Source organism: Protopterus annectens, chromosome 8.part1, assembly GCF_019279795.1.
Source record: "Protopterus annectens isolate FY-2018-M chromosome 8.part1, PAN1.0, whole genome shotgun sequence".
NCBI lineage: Eukaryota > Metazoa > Chordata > Ceratodontiformes > Protopteridae > Protopterus > Protopterus annectens.
Window position 1 is genome coordinate 197107226 of NC_056742.1, and position 14210 is coordinate 197121435.

General features: G+C 35.6%; 1 protein-coding gene across 2 annotated transcripts in view; it reads right to left on the bottom strand.

Annotated features, from left to right (window-relative positions):
* CDH8 (cadherin 8) overlaps positions 1-13834 on the bottom strand; it is a 1490460-nt gene extending 1476626 nt beyond the window's left edge. Inside the window, exon 1 of one of the 2 annotated variants that reach the window (XM_044081816.1) lies at positions 13569-13834. The gene's annotated coding sequence lies outside the window, so the exon portion shown is untranslated. The remainder of the gene's footprint in view (positions 1-13568) is intronic. The other variant, XM_044081815.1, reaches the window with a different exon arrangement.
* Between the last annotated feature and the right edge of the window lie 376 nt (positions 13835-14210).

Genomic DNA, 14210 nt, shown 5'->3' on the forward strand with positions numbered 1-14210 from the left:
TTCTGTAACAACATATAGCGATCGATGTGATATGCCCATTGTGCTCACTAAACTTCCAGCACATTTATTATCAACATATGCAGATCTATTTTACTAAATTAAAGGAACTGCCATGAGCTATGTTACCTTCAAAGTTACAGACAAGACAAAATATTGCAAAATGCACATAATAAGTTGACGGTTTGGGTTACACATAGCTCTATAATTAAACATAATAATTACAGCAAATGATTCTACTTATAGAAATAAGTATCACACTTTTAAAGATATTTGAAATAAATGATGGGATATATAAACAGTAATAATTATGAAATAACAGAAGAAGGAATGTGAATTGAGTTATTTTCAGCTTTTGAATATTATTGTATTGTACTAAATGTCAAAGAAATACATGCACTTTTGGAAGATGTTCAAGTATCCTATATAGCCTTGCTGGAGACAACCATGGGTAAGTTGATAATCACCATGTTAGTTGCTGTGTTGTTCATTGGGCATAATATAATTGAGCTTATTTTCTCTCAAAGATATATTGTGCATGTTGTCATTTGTTGTATAATACATATTACAGATATATATTGCAAAGTTAAAAATGTTCAATGTCTGTTCTATGCCATATCAGTGTATAAAATATAAACATATAACCCATATATATTGATTGTAGCAAAACACTTCAAATCAGATATGAAAAAATAAATAAAAGAATGATGCCAAATTATAGTTATGCGTTGTTCATTAAAATCACAATATGGAACCTGTATTTCATGTATTTAAAACCACAAGTTTTAAATTGATTGAAAAACTGTTTAACAAGGAGTGCATACATTGAAAGAAACATTATAATAAGAAAATGTAATGTGGCACATTTGTGTTTCACAAACTGCAGTTTGGAGGGTATGCAAAATTAAACTGAAAATAAATCAACTAACAAATGCAGTGAAGAAAAGACCAGGAAACCAATGTGAAATGTTTATTTTCATTGCAGGAAGTTGATGATTTAATGTAATTTTGATCTTCCTGAAGCAACTAAGACTATATCTAAAGTTGTTTGGTCTCTGAAAGAAAAAAAAAGGAAGAATCTTGTGTGTGTGTGTGTGTGTGTGTGTGTGTGTGTGTGTGTGTGTGTGTGTGTGTGTGTGTGTGTGTGTGTGTGTGTATGTATGTGTGTGTTACTCCCTCTCTCTCAACATATTTATATATATAAATACACACACACACACACACACACACACACACACACACTCACACTCACACACACACTCACACACACGCACCACAAACACAAATATATACATAATTGCAAACATTATTAGTATGCATTTAAAAACAGAATGTTACATATATAATAAAAAAAACATAGCAGGTTTAGTGACAACAATGTTATGTGGTTTCACTGTCAATTTAATCAGCAGTAAAATATTTTAATTGTATACCTTTTATCCTCACCATGCAGTGTGTAGAGTGATATTACATTATGTAACAGTGTCAGCAGTATATAACATACAAAATATTTGGTCAATTGTGCAAAATATGCCCTATGGAACAAGGAATAATATTATATTACATTATGTAACAGTTTCAGCAGTATAAAACATACAAAATATTTAGTCAAGGGTGCAAAATGTGCCCTATGGAACAAGGAATAATCTTTGCTAAATTTGAATGGAGTGTGCATTAAAGAGAGATACAGATAAATGTATCATGGTGAAGAGCTATACCACATGCTGTATGCTTACTTAGATGCAAAGTAAGTGGCAATATGTTAAGAAGAATGCTTTTCAGACTACGTTATGCAAGAAAAGGTACTGCACATTCTTTAATCTTCATATTTGCAAGTTTCTGTTACTTAAAACATTAGCATAGTCATACATTATGTTTTTTACAAGCACAAATGAAATGATATAGTGCTTTGCCATGAATATGTTCATATACTTTATTAAATAACTTCTAAGCTTCATTGAAATATTGAAATAATAACTACTCCATTCATCTCTGAAAATAAGTGCCCATTTGTCTGATACTGTGTTAATTTGCTTGATATATTTCTTCACTTCAAAATGAAGTCTTTGCCAAATTAGCATTTGATAACCAAGACCACATTCAATACTCTATACTTCTAAATTGCTACTATGACTATACTTAGTTTGCCTGATCACTTAATGCCCTGTCCATATTAGTCAGAAACACAAAACATGACTAAAATGATATCTTATTATACCTTATTTTTTTCAGGCAACTGTTCATTGCACTAACTACTTCAAATAATCATACTCCTGGCAGTTTAGAACATTTGGTATGCTGTACGAATGACAACAAAATAAACTTGTCATCCATACCAGTGCTTAAATTGAAGGGTAAAGAAGATTTTAAGAAAACACTTTAAATCCATTGGCAACAGTACCACCTCAAGAAAACAGCTTTATATTTGGCTCGTTTTCATCACAGCTGGTTTGCTAAAATGACAGACAATGAACATAGAAAACCTGCCAATAAAGAAAGAAACCAAATATGAAGCAAAATTCTGCTTTTCAGTGAAGAGCACTGCTTCTATACCAAGCACACTGTTGTGAAGAAGGGAACAAGTTAATACACGCACACACACACACACACACACACACACACACATATGTATATATAGGTTCATAGGTAGGTATTAGGCTATCGGCCCAAGGGCCTAAGTAAGCCTAGCCAACAACTGTCCACCTGAGTCCCAAGGTCTCTTATTACGCATTCAGCGTTAAGTAGATGGCCGTTTATGTGGTCGTTCATGAGTACAGAGTTTTTACCAAAGGGGATGACAATGCACTTTTTGGCACTGAGCTTGAGGCATCTGAGAAAAAAAATCTTTCAACTGCTATGGTGAAACTGCCAGTTCAACAATAAGAACACAAACCAAGGCAGCTGAATCACCGAGGCTAACGCTGAATCACCAAAAGTAAAAACAAAGTTTCTGGTGAATTAATCCACAAGATACATCCAGTTTCTGTTTTAAAATGAATTTAATGATTCCAGTTATAAGAAAACAAGAGAGTAAAAGTCCCTGAATGCTCACGAACAATAAGCGCTTTCAAATTAATCTTATTCAGACAGCATTCAGGGACTATTACTCTCTTGTTTTCTTATAAATGGAATCATTAAATTCATTTTAAAACGGAAACTGGATGTATCTTGTGGATTAATTCGCCAGAAACTTTGTTTTTACTTTTGGAGATTTAGCGTTAGCCTCGATGATTCAGCTGCCTTGGTTTGTGAGCTTGAGGCATCTGTCTCAGTGAGGCCCTTCTGTAGGATGTCCACATCATTTGGGGACTCGACTATGGCTCCTAGTTCGCAGCCATCTGCGAACTTCGTTAGCCAGAGGCCTTCTGTGTTAGCCTGTCCTTCAGAGAAGTAGATACCAAACAGGAGAGGTCCCAGGACTGAACCCTGTGGTACTCCACTTGTCACTGGTTTGAAGTCAGATTTGGAGTCTGCAACTTTTACAGTGTGGGTTCTGTCAGTGAGCCAGTATATGCATATGTATATATATATATATATATATATATATATATATATATATATATATATATATATATATATATATATTTATACACACACACACACACACACACACGTGGGAGGGTGGGGGTGTATAGCTGTAACTAGATAATATGCTTCCACTATGAGTGGAAGAAAATATGTGTGTGTGTGTGTGTGTGTGTGTGTGTGTGTGTGTGTGTGTGTGTGTGTGTGTGTGTAGCTGCAACTAGAAAATATGTTTCCACTATGAGTGGAAAAAAGTGCATGCACTGAGGATTGGAATCCCTGAACTGTATTTGCCAAAAACACCTTGCTGAAGAACAAAACAAAATGTAAAAAAAAAGGTTGTTTTAAAAGGGAGGGAACACCACCACACCCCTTGAACTTATATATACCAACTCTGAAATCACACTATTCAAAAAAAAATGGGAAATTCCCCCATAAAGGGAATTACTTTCAGCACAACTCAACAAAAGTGATTTCCTATGGAGATTCTCTAAGTTTCGTTGAGTTGAAGCTCAGAAATTCATAGCTCAGGAGTTCTAGCTTTGTCCACCAGCTGGGTACTGAGATACTATAGATATATAGATACATGCACAGGCACACTCACAGATCAGTCTACATTTCTTGGAAAAGAGGCACTTCCCAAGTTTGGCATGTTCCATTTCAAGCTGTTTGTTATGCCATGTCATGCAAAGTCGTGCCCTATATACCATGGATATCTTTATTGCACAGACAGATAAATATAGAAAATATATACATAGATGTACACATATACAAATACACACACACACACACACACACACACACACACACACACATACACCATACCTCTCAACTGTCCCTAATTTTCACGGACGTCCCTGATTTTGACTCAAATTTTTGGTCTGCCCCTCTGAATCCCTCCTAAAACTACTGACTTTGGGCAGAAAGGTGGTGAATTACACTTAATGAAAAATGACAATAATTAAGAGTTATACACTTCTTTTACTTCTGAAAAGGTGTTTTAATTCATATGCTCTGATTCTCTCAATGTTTCAATTTAATAGCACTAATATTTTAAAAGTGTCCCTGATTTTTTCTTGACTTTTCCTTGATTCTGTTCAAATTTGTCCCTGATTGGTTGAGAGGTCTGATACACACACACACATATACAATACATCTAACTGAAGAAAACTAATTTAGACAGCAAATGCACTATGGTCTTGTACCCCTATGGCCTATAACATAAATAAGTTAATTTCATTTGTATTTTTTTCTTGGACCGATTTAACAAACTATTCAATTAGTGTAACACACATGCATATAGTGAATAATGTTTTGGCTGTTTCCAGTTATATAACTGGAGCATAAACATTCTTCCATTACTTACGTTTGTTTATGTATTTCTGCACTGTTGACATATCTAGAACTTTGGACTGAGTGTATTATTTATTTAACTTTGACAAAAATATATAAAGAATAAAATGTCATCTTATTATTTTACCTAGATTATTAAAACACATTTAGTATAAAAAAACAGTATGCAGACAGTATCGCATGAACAAAACCTGGATAATCTAACAGTTCAACAAGACATTACCCGGATGAAAAATAAAATAAAATAAATAAATAAGTGAAATGTTTATATAAAGTAAAGGGAAAAGAAGAAATACATTTGGAAACAATGTGATATTTGACTGTGCATCAGTAAACTCAGGAATTCAGACATCATTTCGCTGTTGGGACCAGCACATAGGTCAGGGGGATAAAAAAACAAATAACCCTGTTTAGCTGCCTGAAAACAGTCTCTTCACTGCCTGGTTATCACATCTAAGTTACAGGCTGCTAAAAAGGAGTAGTTGCCATTTACACTTATTTTCACTGGGGAGGGTTGGGAGGGTGGCCTAATGGTTAAAGTGTTTGCCTTACAAACACAAGGTGCAGGGTTTGAGTCTCACAAGGGATAATTGGCTAAGCTTAAAATGGCTTGCAAGGGAAGTTAGCTTAGTACTAATCTATGAATCTATGAATCTATGGACTGGGGACTGTCCTCAAAAAGTCAAGTTGGCCACAAGAAACCCAAAGACTGCACTGAACAAATGGGAGATGAATACACTAAGGTTTGCGTATTGTTAGTAATCATGAGAGAAAGTCACAAAAGGAAAGAAAATTAAAATAAAAAAGGAAATGATCAGCAAAACAAGAAACAGTGCAGGAAGCACATTGCATAACATGCTATAAGAGAAAAATCAAACTAGAGAAATCTTTGAGAAAGTAACAAACTAGAGTACGCCTTTCTCTAAGACTTTTAAAGAAGCAACATCATGACATATATTTTATGGAGTTAGCTAAGAAATGCAAGTAATTTAGATAGTGTTATCTAACCACACTAATTTTGAGAAAATATTATTGAATAGATTTTTAGGGAGAAAAGGGACACATTCAGTTTCCTGCAGTTGAAAACTTAAGGCAGAAAAAACTCTTACTGTGTTTATGATTCTGAAAAGCAAACATAATGCGATAACCTTATTTTCTTTCTCACATTATTCAGTTAAGAAAAATCTAAAATGTTGATAAACACCAGTCATGTTCCACAGCTTCTTCACAGCAATCACATTAACAGTTGGTATGATGTTGTCCCATATATGTCACATGACACTTCAGTAATATATATATATATATATATATATATATATATATATATATATGTGTGTGTGTGTGCAAAATATTACAGTGCAGATCGACTTGCAGTCTTAGGGCCTTAGTAGATAATCTTAGAGTCTTGTAGCATGCATCCGCAAATAATCAGGGTTATATACCCTGTTATCTGCTAAATACTTATTAGAAGCTGAAATTGTCTAAATCTGTTGCTTGTCTGACACCTGATGGTAATAAACTACACTGGATAGTACCACACAAAAAGAAATCCTATTAATAAAATCTGAATGGAAAGCATCACCATCCATCATAAAAATTGTTTTTTATTGCAACATATGAGCTACACCGAAAGTTTAAATCCTAAGACACTCACAAAAATTTCATTTCTATAACATTTTTTAAACCAATGGTATGTCACCTCTGTAGTGCCTATATCTAACTAAGCACAATTTTAACATTTTTGAGTGTGCCTTGATAACCTATAATAGCCATTTCTTGACAGATCTGCTATCCTCGTGTGAAGTTCCATTGCATCCTCTCCAACGTCCTGATGTCTGACAAGCTATGGACACAGATTGATAACCAATACTCATTGTATGATCTGACCATAGTTCTAAACAGAGCTGACAGAATGTCTTCACATCTTGATGAAACTGAGAGCAATGCTATACATTACTAAGTAACACCTCCTGGTTACTACATTCATGCCTGGCATGTATATTAAGGAGTGATAAACTAATACCCCAGGATCTTTAATACCATGATACCATTAATGCCAGCTTGTAAAATGTCATTACAATTTGAATATAAATAATCTCTGCTTAGATGGTGGTAATGCAGAATAATATAATTTTCTGAATTAAAAGCAATATTGTGCACCACTGTCCAGTAAAATAAACCCTCTAGATAATGTTGCAATTGTTTTTACCTTTCAGGCTTGTTACTGTTAACCCTATTATGGGCAGTCAGACAAAGGAGTGGTTGGCAAAGATATATTAAACAAAAAGGACCCACAACTGAACTCTGGAGAACACTCACTGAATAATTATGTTGTATGAATTACTCTGCATTCAAACCTTGCATGTTCTAAATCTTTCCCAAATTCATGATCTAGATGTGTGTGTATAGATTAGTATTTGGGTTCCTCAGCATTTTAAAAGTATGGAAATGTTGAACAAAATCAAAACCTTTTGATCTGTTCAAATATATATTCTTTACTGTTGTGTTGTTATATAGTGCATTACAAGTTGGTTACACATGACTGTGTGGTTCTTAAACCATGCCGGTCATGGTCATAGCCAAACTATAGATCTGAAGAAATTATTGTTATTGCTCCCTTGAAGTTATTTCCTATATTGGAAGTAAGGTATGAGGCAACACAGTACAAATAAACCACATCTACTGAGTTAATCTCCCTTACCCTGCATTTTAATATATTCATTTTATTATTCAAAGAAATGCGAAAGAAGTAGGAAGCCACAAAAAGCAAACTGTTCAAAACAAATGTGACTTAAAATGGTGTTTCCATTTTTTAACGCTGAATGCCACATTCATAAAATGATCTGAAAGCTGTCATCCTTCACTGTGAAAAGACAACCAGTAAATAGCTAGGACTGCATTATTATGGCTTGTTGGTTTTAATCTGACCAGTGCTGTCACTCAGCCAGGTAAGTACCAAAACGCTTCTTTAAAAGATAAAGCAAAAGACCTTGCTCAAGAAAAAAATATCTCATAAGAGATAAATAGTTTCTATAACAGTAGCAATGCAGCCCCATCACAAACTACATAAGAAATGATGCCAGATTAACTTTGTCTTTCAAGAAGTGTGTGTTCTAATGCTTTTTCTTTCTAGTACATCTGCTTTTTTGGATTTCCCATTACTTCTTCTTTCCCATCAGCACCATATCAATAGGAATTGAACATGAAAGTTAGATAGCCATACTCAATATGTAGTAGCCACTCTGTGAAGCACTTTATCAAACAATACTTTTTTTTTATTAACCTTCCTACCTAAATTCAGGGAACTGGCATACCTACCATGTAATTAGCTGAAAAAGTCTTTAAATTTTACTGCTGCCAACATTCTCACTAATCTAAACCACCTCTGCCATACCAAAGTTGAATTCCCACTGCTTTCATAAGGCATACATATGGATGTGTCATCACTCTCTTGATATGACATGCCCACAGCAAATGTTGATGAGTTTTCTGGTTTTCCCATAAGGGGTTGTGCCTTTTTATGAATACGTCCTATGTCTCCTTGCAACAGTAAAAAAAAAAAAAAAAAAAAAAAAAATATATATATATATATAATGTGTGTGTGCGTGTGTGTGTGTATGTGTGTGTATATATATATATATATATATATATATATATATATATATATATATATCACATAAAACAAAGTTCATCCCTGTCCATTTTCAAGCACAACTTACATTTATTGATGGGTTACAGATAATTTACCTCTGGGTTGTCCCTGTACTGCTAATGGGCAGATGAGGTTCCTACATGCTTTATCCCAGGCATGGGTCCACAGACATTATCTACGGTAGAATCCCAGTTATTGTCGTTAGGAGTAATATATAATTATCGGCCATGGGATTGGTAAGGCCAATCTATAACCAAACGGAAAAGGATACTTCTAGCACTGAAAGGGAAACTGGCTAGGCTTGAAATGGCCCACAAGGGCAGCTAGCCTAGTATTTACCTATGAACCCATTTATTGCTTTGCATCTAGTATCCAATGAAAAATAATGACTATCCTTTACTCAGAAAAATCATGTTAGTCTAAAACTACTATGTTCTTGAAAATGTGACCAAAAGGTTCCTTAGCCTATTTCACCCACTGTGACAGAGGATTTATGAGGCATAAATGCAATTTGTAAGGTTCTGCAGCAAATGATCTTAAAACTTCAAAGTATTGTTCCAAACACTTTTCATCTAGAATACAAACTTTAAATGCTATGACTATTAAAGTATGAATAACATTCCTGGTTTCTTGTGAATCTTTTATCAAAAAGCAACTATTATTTCACAATTCCTATAACTATGCCCCATTATTAAAATAGTGAATCAGGAATTCACATGGAAGATACATACTGAAAATACATATGCTAATTGCAGGTATATGGAAAGGAATGTTAAGCAATCCAATAAATGTGTTTAGTTTATGTAATGCAAGTATTTCTATGAAAATTTTCTAACCAACTTATAAGGAAAGAAAGGTTGTTGGTTGTATAAAGGCAAACCTTCACACAACATCAGTCCTAGAATGATACACAGCTAAATGACACAGTCTGTCTTCATACTCTAAAGAAAATTATTGTGCTTTCCCCTTACTGCAAGGGCTACCTTGAAATAACTGAAACAGCAAGAAATGAAAATTGTTTTCTGCACATCTTTACCTAACTGGACTGTTTAGTTGGTTAGAACTACTAGTATCTAAGAAGGCACTTGTAATCAGAGTTCCTTTATTCTGAGAAAAATCGCAACCATTTCAGTCTCACCATTAGAAAAATGTTGTTAGGCTATACAAGATGAACTGTGTTTTTTGAATAATTTAAAGCAGATATCTGAGCAATGCATTATGTAACTTGTAAAGTCCAAGTACTTTTAGACAACTATCCAGGTTAAGAAAACTACTCAGCACCAGTGTCATTTGCTAGGTTAAATGATGATGGAGAAGACATAATAGAGGAAATATTCTACATGGGTCAAACAGCTATCAAACCAAAGATCTTTAATGGAAATATTTCTACAAACATAAAAATGTTGCCAGCGTATGAATAAAGCACCAGCCATTCAAAAACAGCAAAGCAGTAAACAAAATATAAACAATATGATTCATCTAGGAATATTTCAAAAGGTAGCATTTCCATAGTCACATGGGCAGACAGAGTGGGTAGAGGTTGCAAGATACTAGAATTATACAGCCTAGTTTCATTCCCCTTTCCATGTTATTGTACCTGACCAACGCATACAGTTCACTTAGTGGTCTCCTCCCGATTCACCCACCATGCGATGCCTGTGTGTGTGTGTGTGAGGTTAACAAAAAAAAAAAAACACGGGAAACGTTTCGCTAGGTGATACTAGCATTTTCGCAAATATTCAGAGATAAGCTTTTCCAGCTGTTTTACAGAGCCAGACGAAAACCTGAACTATTTAACTTATTTATAAAGTTGCAAAATAATTTCAGAAATAGTCAGTAATTATCCACCGTAAAGAGCAAAGCTGGCTGTGTTAAAAGGATACATTTTCAATTGACAATCTTTTACCAGATTTTATTTTTCACGTATAAAAATGGGTGCCATTCGTCTTTTACCGCATGGGTACTGATTGTTTAAATAAGATCTAACACAGTGTGATTAAATGACACTTAACAAAATAATATGCGTGAGGTTTGAGTCACGGAATAAATATACCTGCTGCACCTTATGATGATTATATAAGGCTTCTATAACTAAATTAGTGTGTACTTTAAAATTATCCAGATGGAGATAACTAATAAAAAGCATGTACCCTTGTCAGCTACGTCTCGTTTAATTGTTGGCACAATTTAACAGATAAATGTGAACCTGTTGATAGCTATAACTCCTTCTGAGTTTATTATTTTAATTATTTGTTAATGTTTAATATCCAGAATGAACCTTTCCCTGAGTCGTGCTAGAAGCAGGATTACAACACCATATACCTAACAGTTAACACATACCTCCTCACATACGAAAACGCCAAGAGCTTGTCTGTCTCTACCAGTAATTAACGGGTCTCTAGAATTCAGCTGGGGCACATCCAAAACCGAATATTGCCTAGATGGGTATAAGTCTTAGAATGGCCTGAGGTTCGCCGCTGAAGCACTATGTAGCAGTTATATATGAAAAGCAGAAGCACCAGAATTGTAAAGCCTTTCTGAACATTGTCGACCCCCCCCCAAAAAAAAAAAAAAATAAATCGCAACAGAATGTTATTTCATGCTTAGCTCAAGATGACCAGTGAAGCAAAATTCTAAAATGCTTTTCAGTGTGTGTGTGTGTGTGTGTGTGTGTAGCGATAATCTCATTCTTAGGACAAGCACGTTTCTTCAGCAGCAAGACACGGGAAATTACGACCGAGCTCTACCACACTCTATTAGGGCTGCATCCTTCCGTTTCACCGGTTAACAGACACAGTCTCCGGCGTAAGAAGGCTCCTCCAAATACAGCGCATCCTAGAGAGACCCCTCCCCGTGTCGCCTTACATTTTAAAACATGTTTCAGCCGATTAGGAATAATGGACCCAGGAAGGTATTGTTAAACACGCGCTGCTACAAACAATTACAAAATACCATCCCGACCTACACGACTTGATCAAATGTCAGCGCCAGTCTAAGCAGGCAGGAGCGGATGGATGATTTTACTTTATTACTTGAAGCCACAAAGGGATTCATTTAGCTGGATCAGATTCTGATAGTCAAGCAAACAGTAACTGAAACAACAAAAATACTGCAGTCAATAGAGCTGGTATCTAACATCAGACCTTTTCTGCATAAACCCACTTGCTAGTAGTGACCCACGCACACACCTCGTTGTCTTACTGCCCCCTGTAGTCACAGTGTAACTACAGTCAGAGACACAGAGAAAGACACAGTAATAGATGTAGCCAGTAAAAGCCACTAGTCAGTATCAAAGTGACGACCTGATGAAATCTAGCTTTGAGTCTGCAATACATGTTCAACAAAAATTCCACATGCAACCATTGCGATCTCATCATCTAGTATAATGTGTGTGTGTGTGTGTGTGTGTGTGTGTGTATGTATATATATATATATATATATATATATATATATATATATATATATATATATATATATATATGCTACAGACACGTTTTACTGAGATAGGTAACTGGTACACACTCCAAATGCCTGAACTGCACAGTTAAATGTGGGGGTAAGACAGTTCAGCACACTATTAATGCACACTACCTTTCCATTGATTTGCTCAATTTACACTAAAAGACAGCTGATGTTTAACTTTCTATTTCACCCTCCTTCATTAACCCCATTTGACCCACCATCACCACACACCTATAGTAACAATTAAAACAGTAAACCTGCAGACATTTATTATGAGATTTAATGAAACGCTGTATTAGTAAAATATAACATTCTGCACCCCCTGGTATAGTTTGTCAAACAAACATCTGCAAACTGCTACACGAAGGGGATGATAATGCCTTACATATACTACATATGTGTAAGTGTACATAAATTCTTAATTGTCAAGGTGCATTAGTGTTCACAACAATCTTAACCATTTGCTTTTAGCTCACAGAGTGAGCCCGTGCTTCGAGCGTTTCTAGGTATAATCTCTGCTAAGGCAGATCCTAAATCAGTGCTGCATTTTTAAAGCTAGAAAAATAACCCACGTTATACAGAGCAGATATGCCAAACCTATACAAATGGCGAGCTTATGACCTGGAGAGTGCAAGTGTGCGTGCGCATCTATGGGGGGGGGGGGTGAACATACCTTGTGTGTGTGTGTGTGTGTGTGTGTGTGTGTGTGTGTATGTGCGTGTGTGTGTTAATGAATCTGTGAACATGGACATGCCAATAGATAAACAAATGGCTGTGCGTGCGTCTGCTTGCAGACATAGACGATTTTGTGTGTGCGTGGTGTGTTTGTGTGGTAAGAACGCATAAACACACGCGTAGTTCTACTGCAATAAATGTTACTATTGTTTTTTTTTTTTTTCATATACTGACTACAAACAGATACGCGGCTCACAATTCTGAGGGTCCTATAGGGATATAGCATTTAAGAAAAGTCTTTATTAAAGCTGACTAGCAGTGAGGATCCCGGCAACGGTTTAAAGTAAGCCGCTACTAACGCAGGCTGGTTATTATTATGGTGACTTTGGTGGTAGAAATCCATTTTCTTATTACTTTACAAAACACCTGGCATGCATCCCAAACAGGAAAATGGACATCATAAGTAATTTCTTCTCTTACATCAATACAGTTAAAGCAATTTAAAACAGAGACTTGAAGACTTCTTTTATCTAAACACATTTTGTAAAAACAGCGCAGGACATTACTATAAAAGCAGGAGAAGGACCGGTCATTTAAACCCCTTGCAGAGATAACCACATAACTCTCTGTAACCTTGAGAATCATGCATCTGACAAGAGCGAGCAAGGTCCTGGAATGCAATACAAATGACTGGGTTTGCACGCTTTGGTTGCTTATGCAGTGGAACAATTATATTTGATAGCAAGGTGACCAAATTTAAAGGAGGAAAGTCTGCAACTCACCAGCTGTAAAAACGGCTGACAACTGGAATGATGATTCGCTAATGCAACTGTTGACAGCCTCAGTGACAAAATTAGGTAAGCATGCCATGCACGTATTTTAAATGATCTACTGATGTACTTACGAGTTCGGGTTTCTTTGATTTCCATAATGAATATAATTAATATCCTCTCGAAATGCAGAATACAATTCCAGTTACCAAAAGGAACAGACCAAGTATGTCCATGAATTAAACGCGGGAGCGCTGCACCGTGTTTGACTGCTGGATGTAACTGTGAAATGATGTGGAAAAGTGAACTAGGAGCCTCCCCTGACAGCTCTCATTGGGCTGATCTTGGAGGCAGGTTCTCTGCTCAGAAATGAATTCACGCATTGTTTTCCTCTCAAGTAAAGGTGCAACTTTTACTCTTTTTTTTTCTTTTTTTCCCAGAACATGTATCGCTATTACATAATTACTAACCTCTCCATACCCTATCCCATAGTGCCAAAGTTGAAATACATTTTGCGCGCATCTTCTCCAAGGCTGACCTTGTTATACTGTGCTGCATTGTTGATGCGGTGAGCTGTAGGTATTCTGTCTGCCAATAACAACCTACTTACCTTACTAAATACAAAATGCTGCTGGGATACAAGAAAAAATAATGCCTATTCTTGAGAACAAATGCATGATAATAGGAGACCCCAGTACCATCTTACAAGCATACTGTGTGTGTCTTGTTGACTGATGCATCATTTTAAAGGTGGAGTGGAAGACACTTGTATTAAT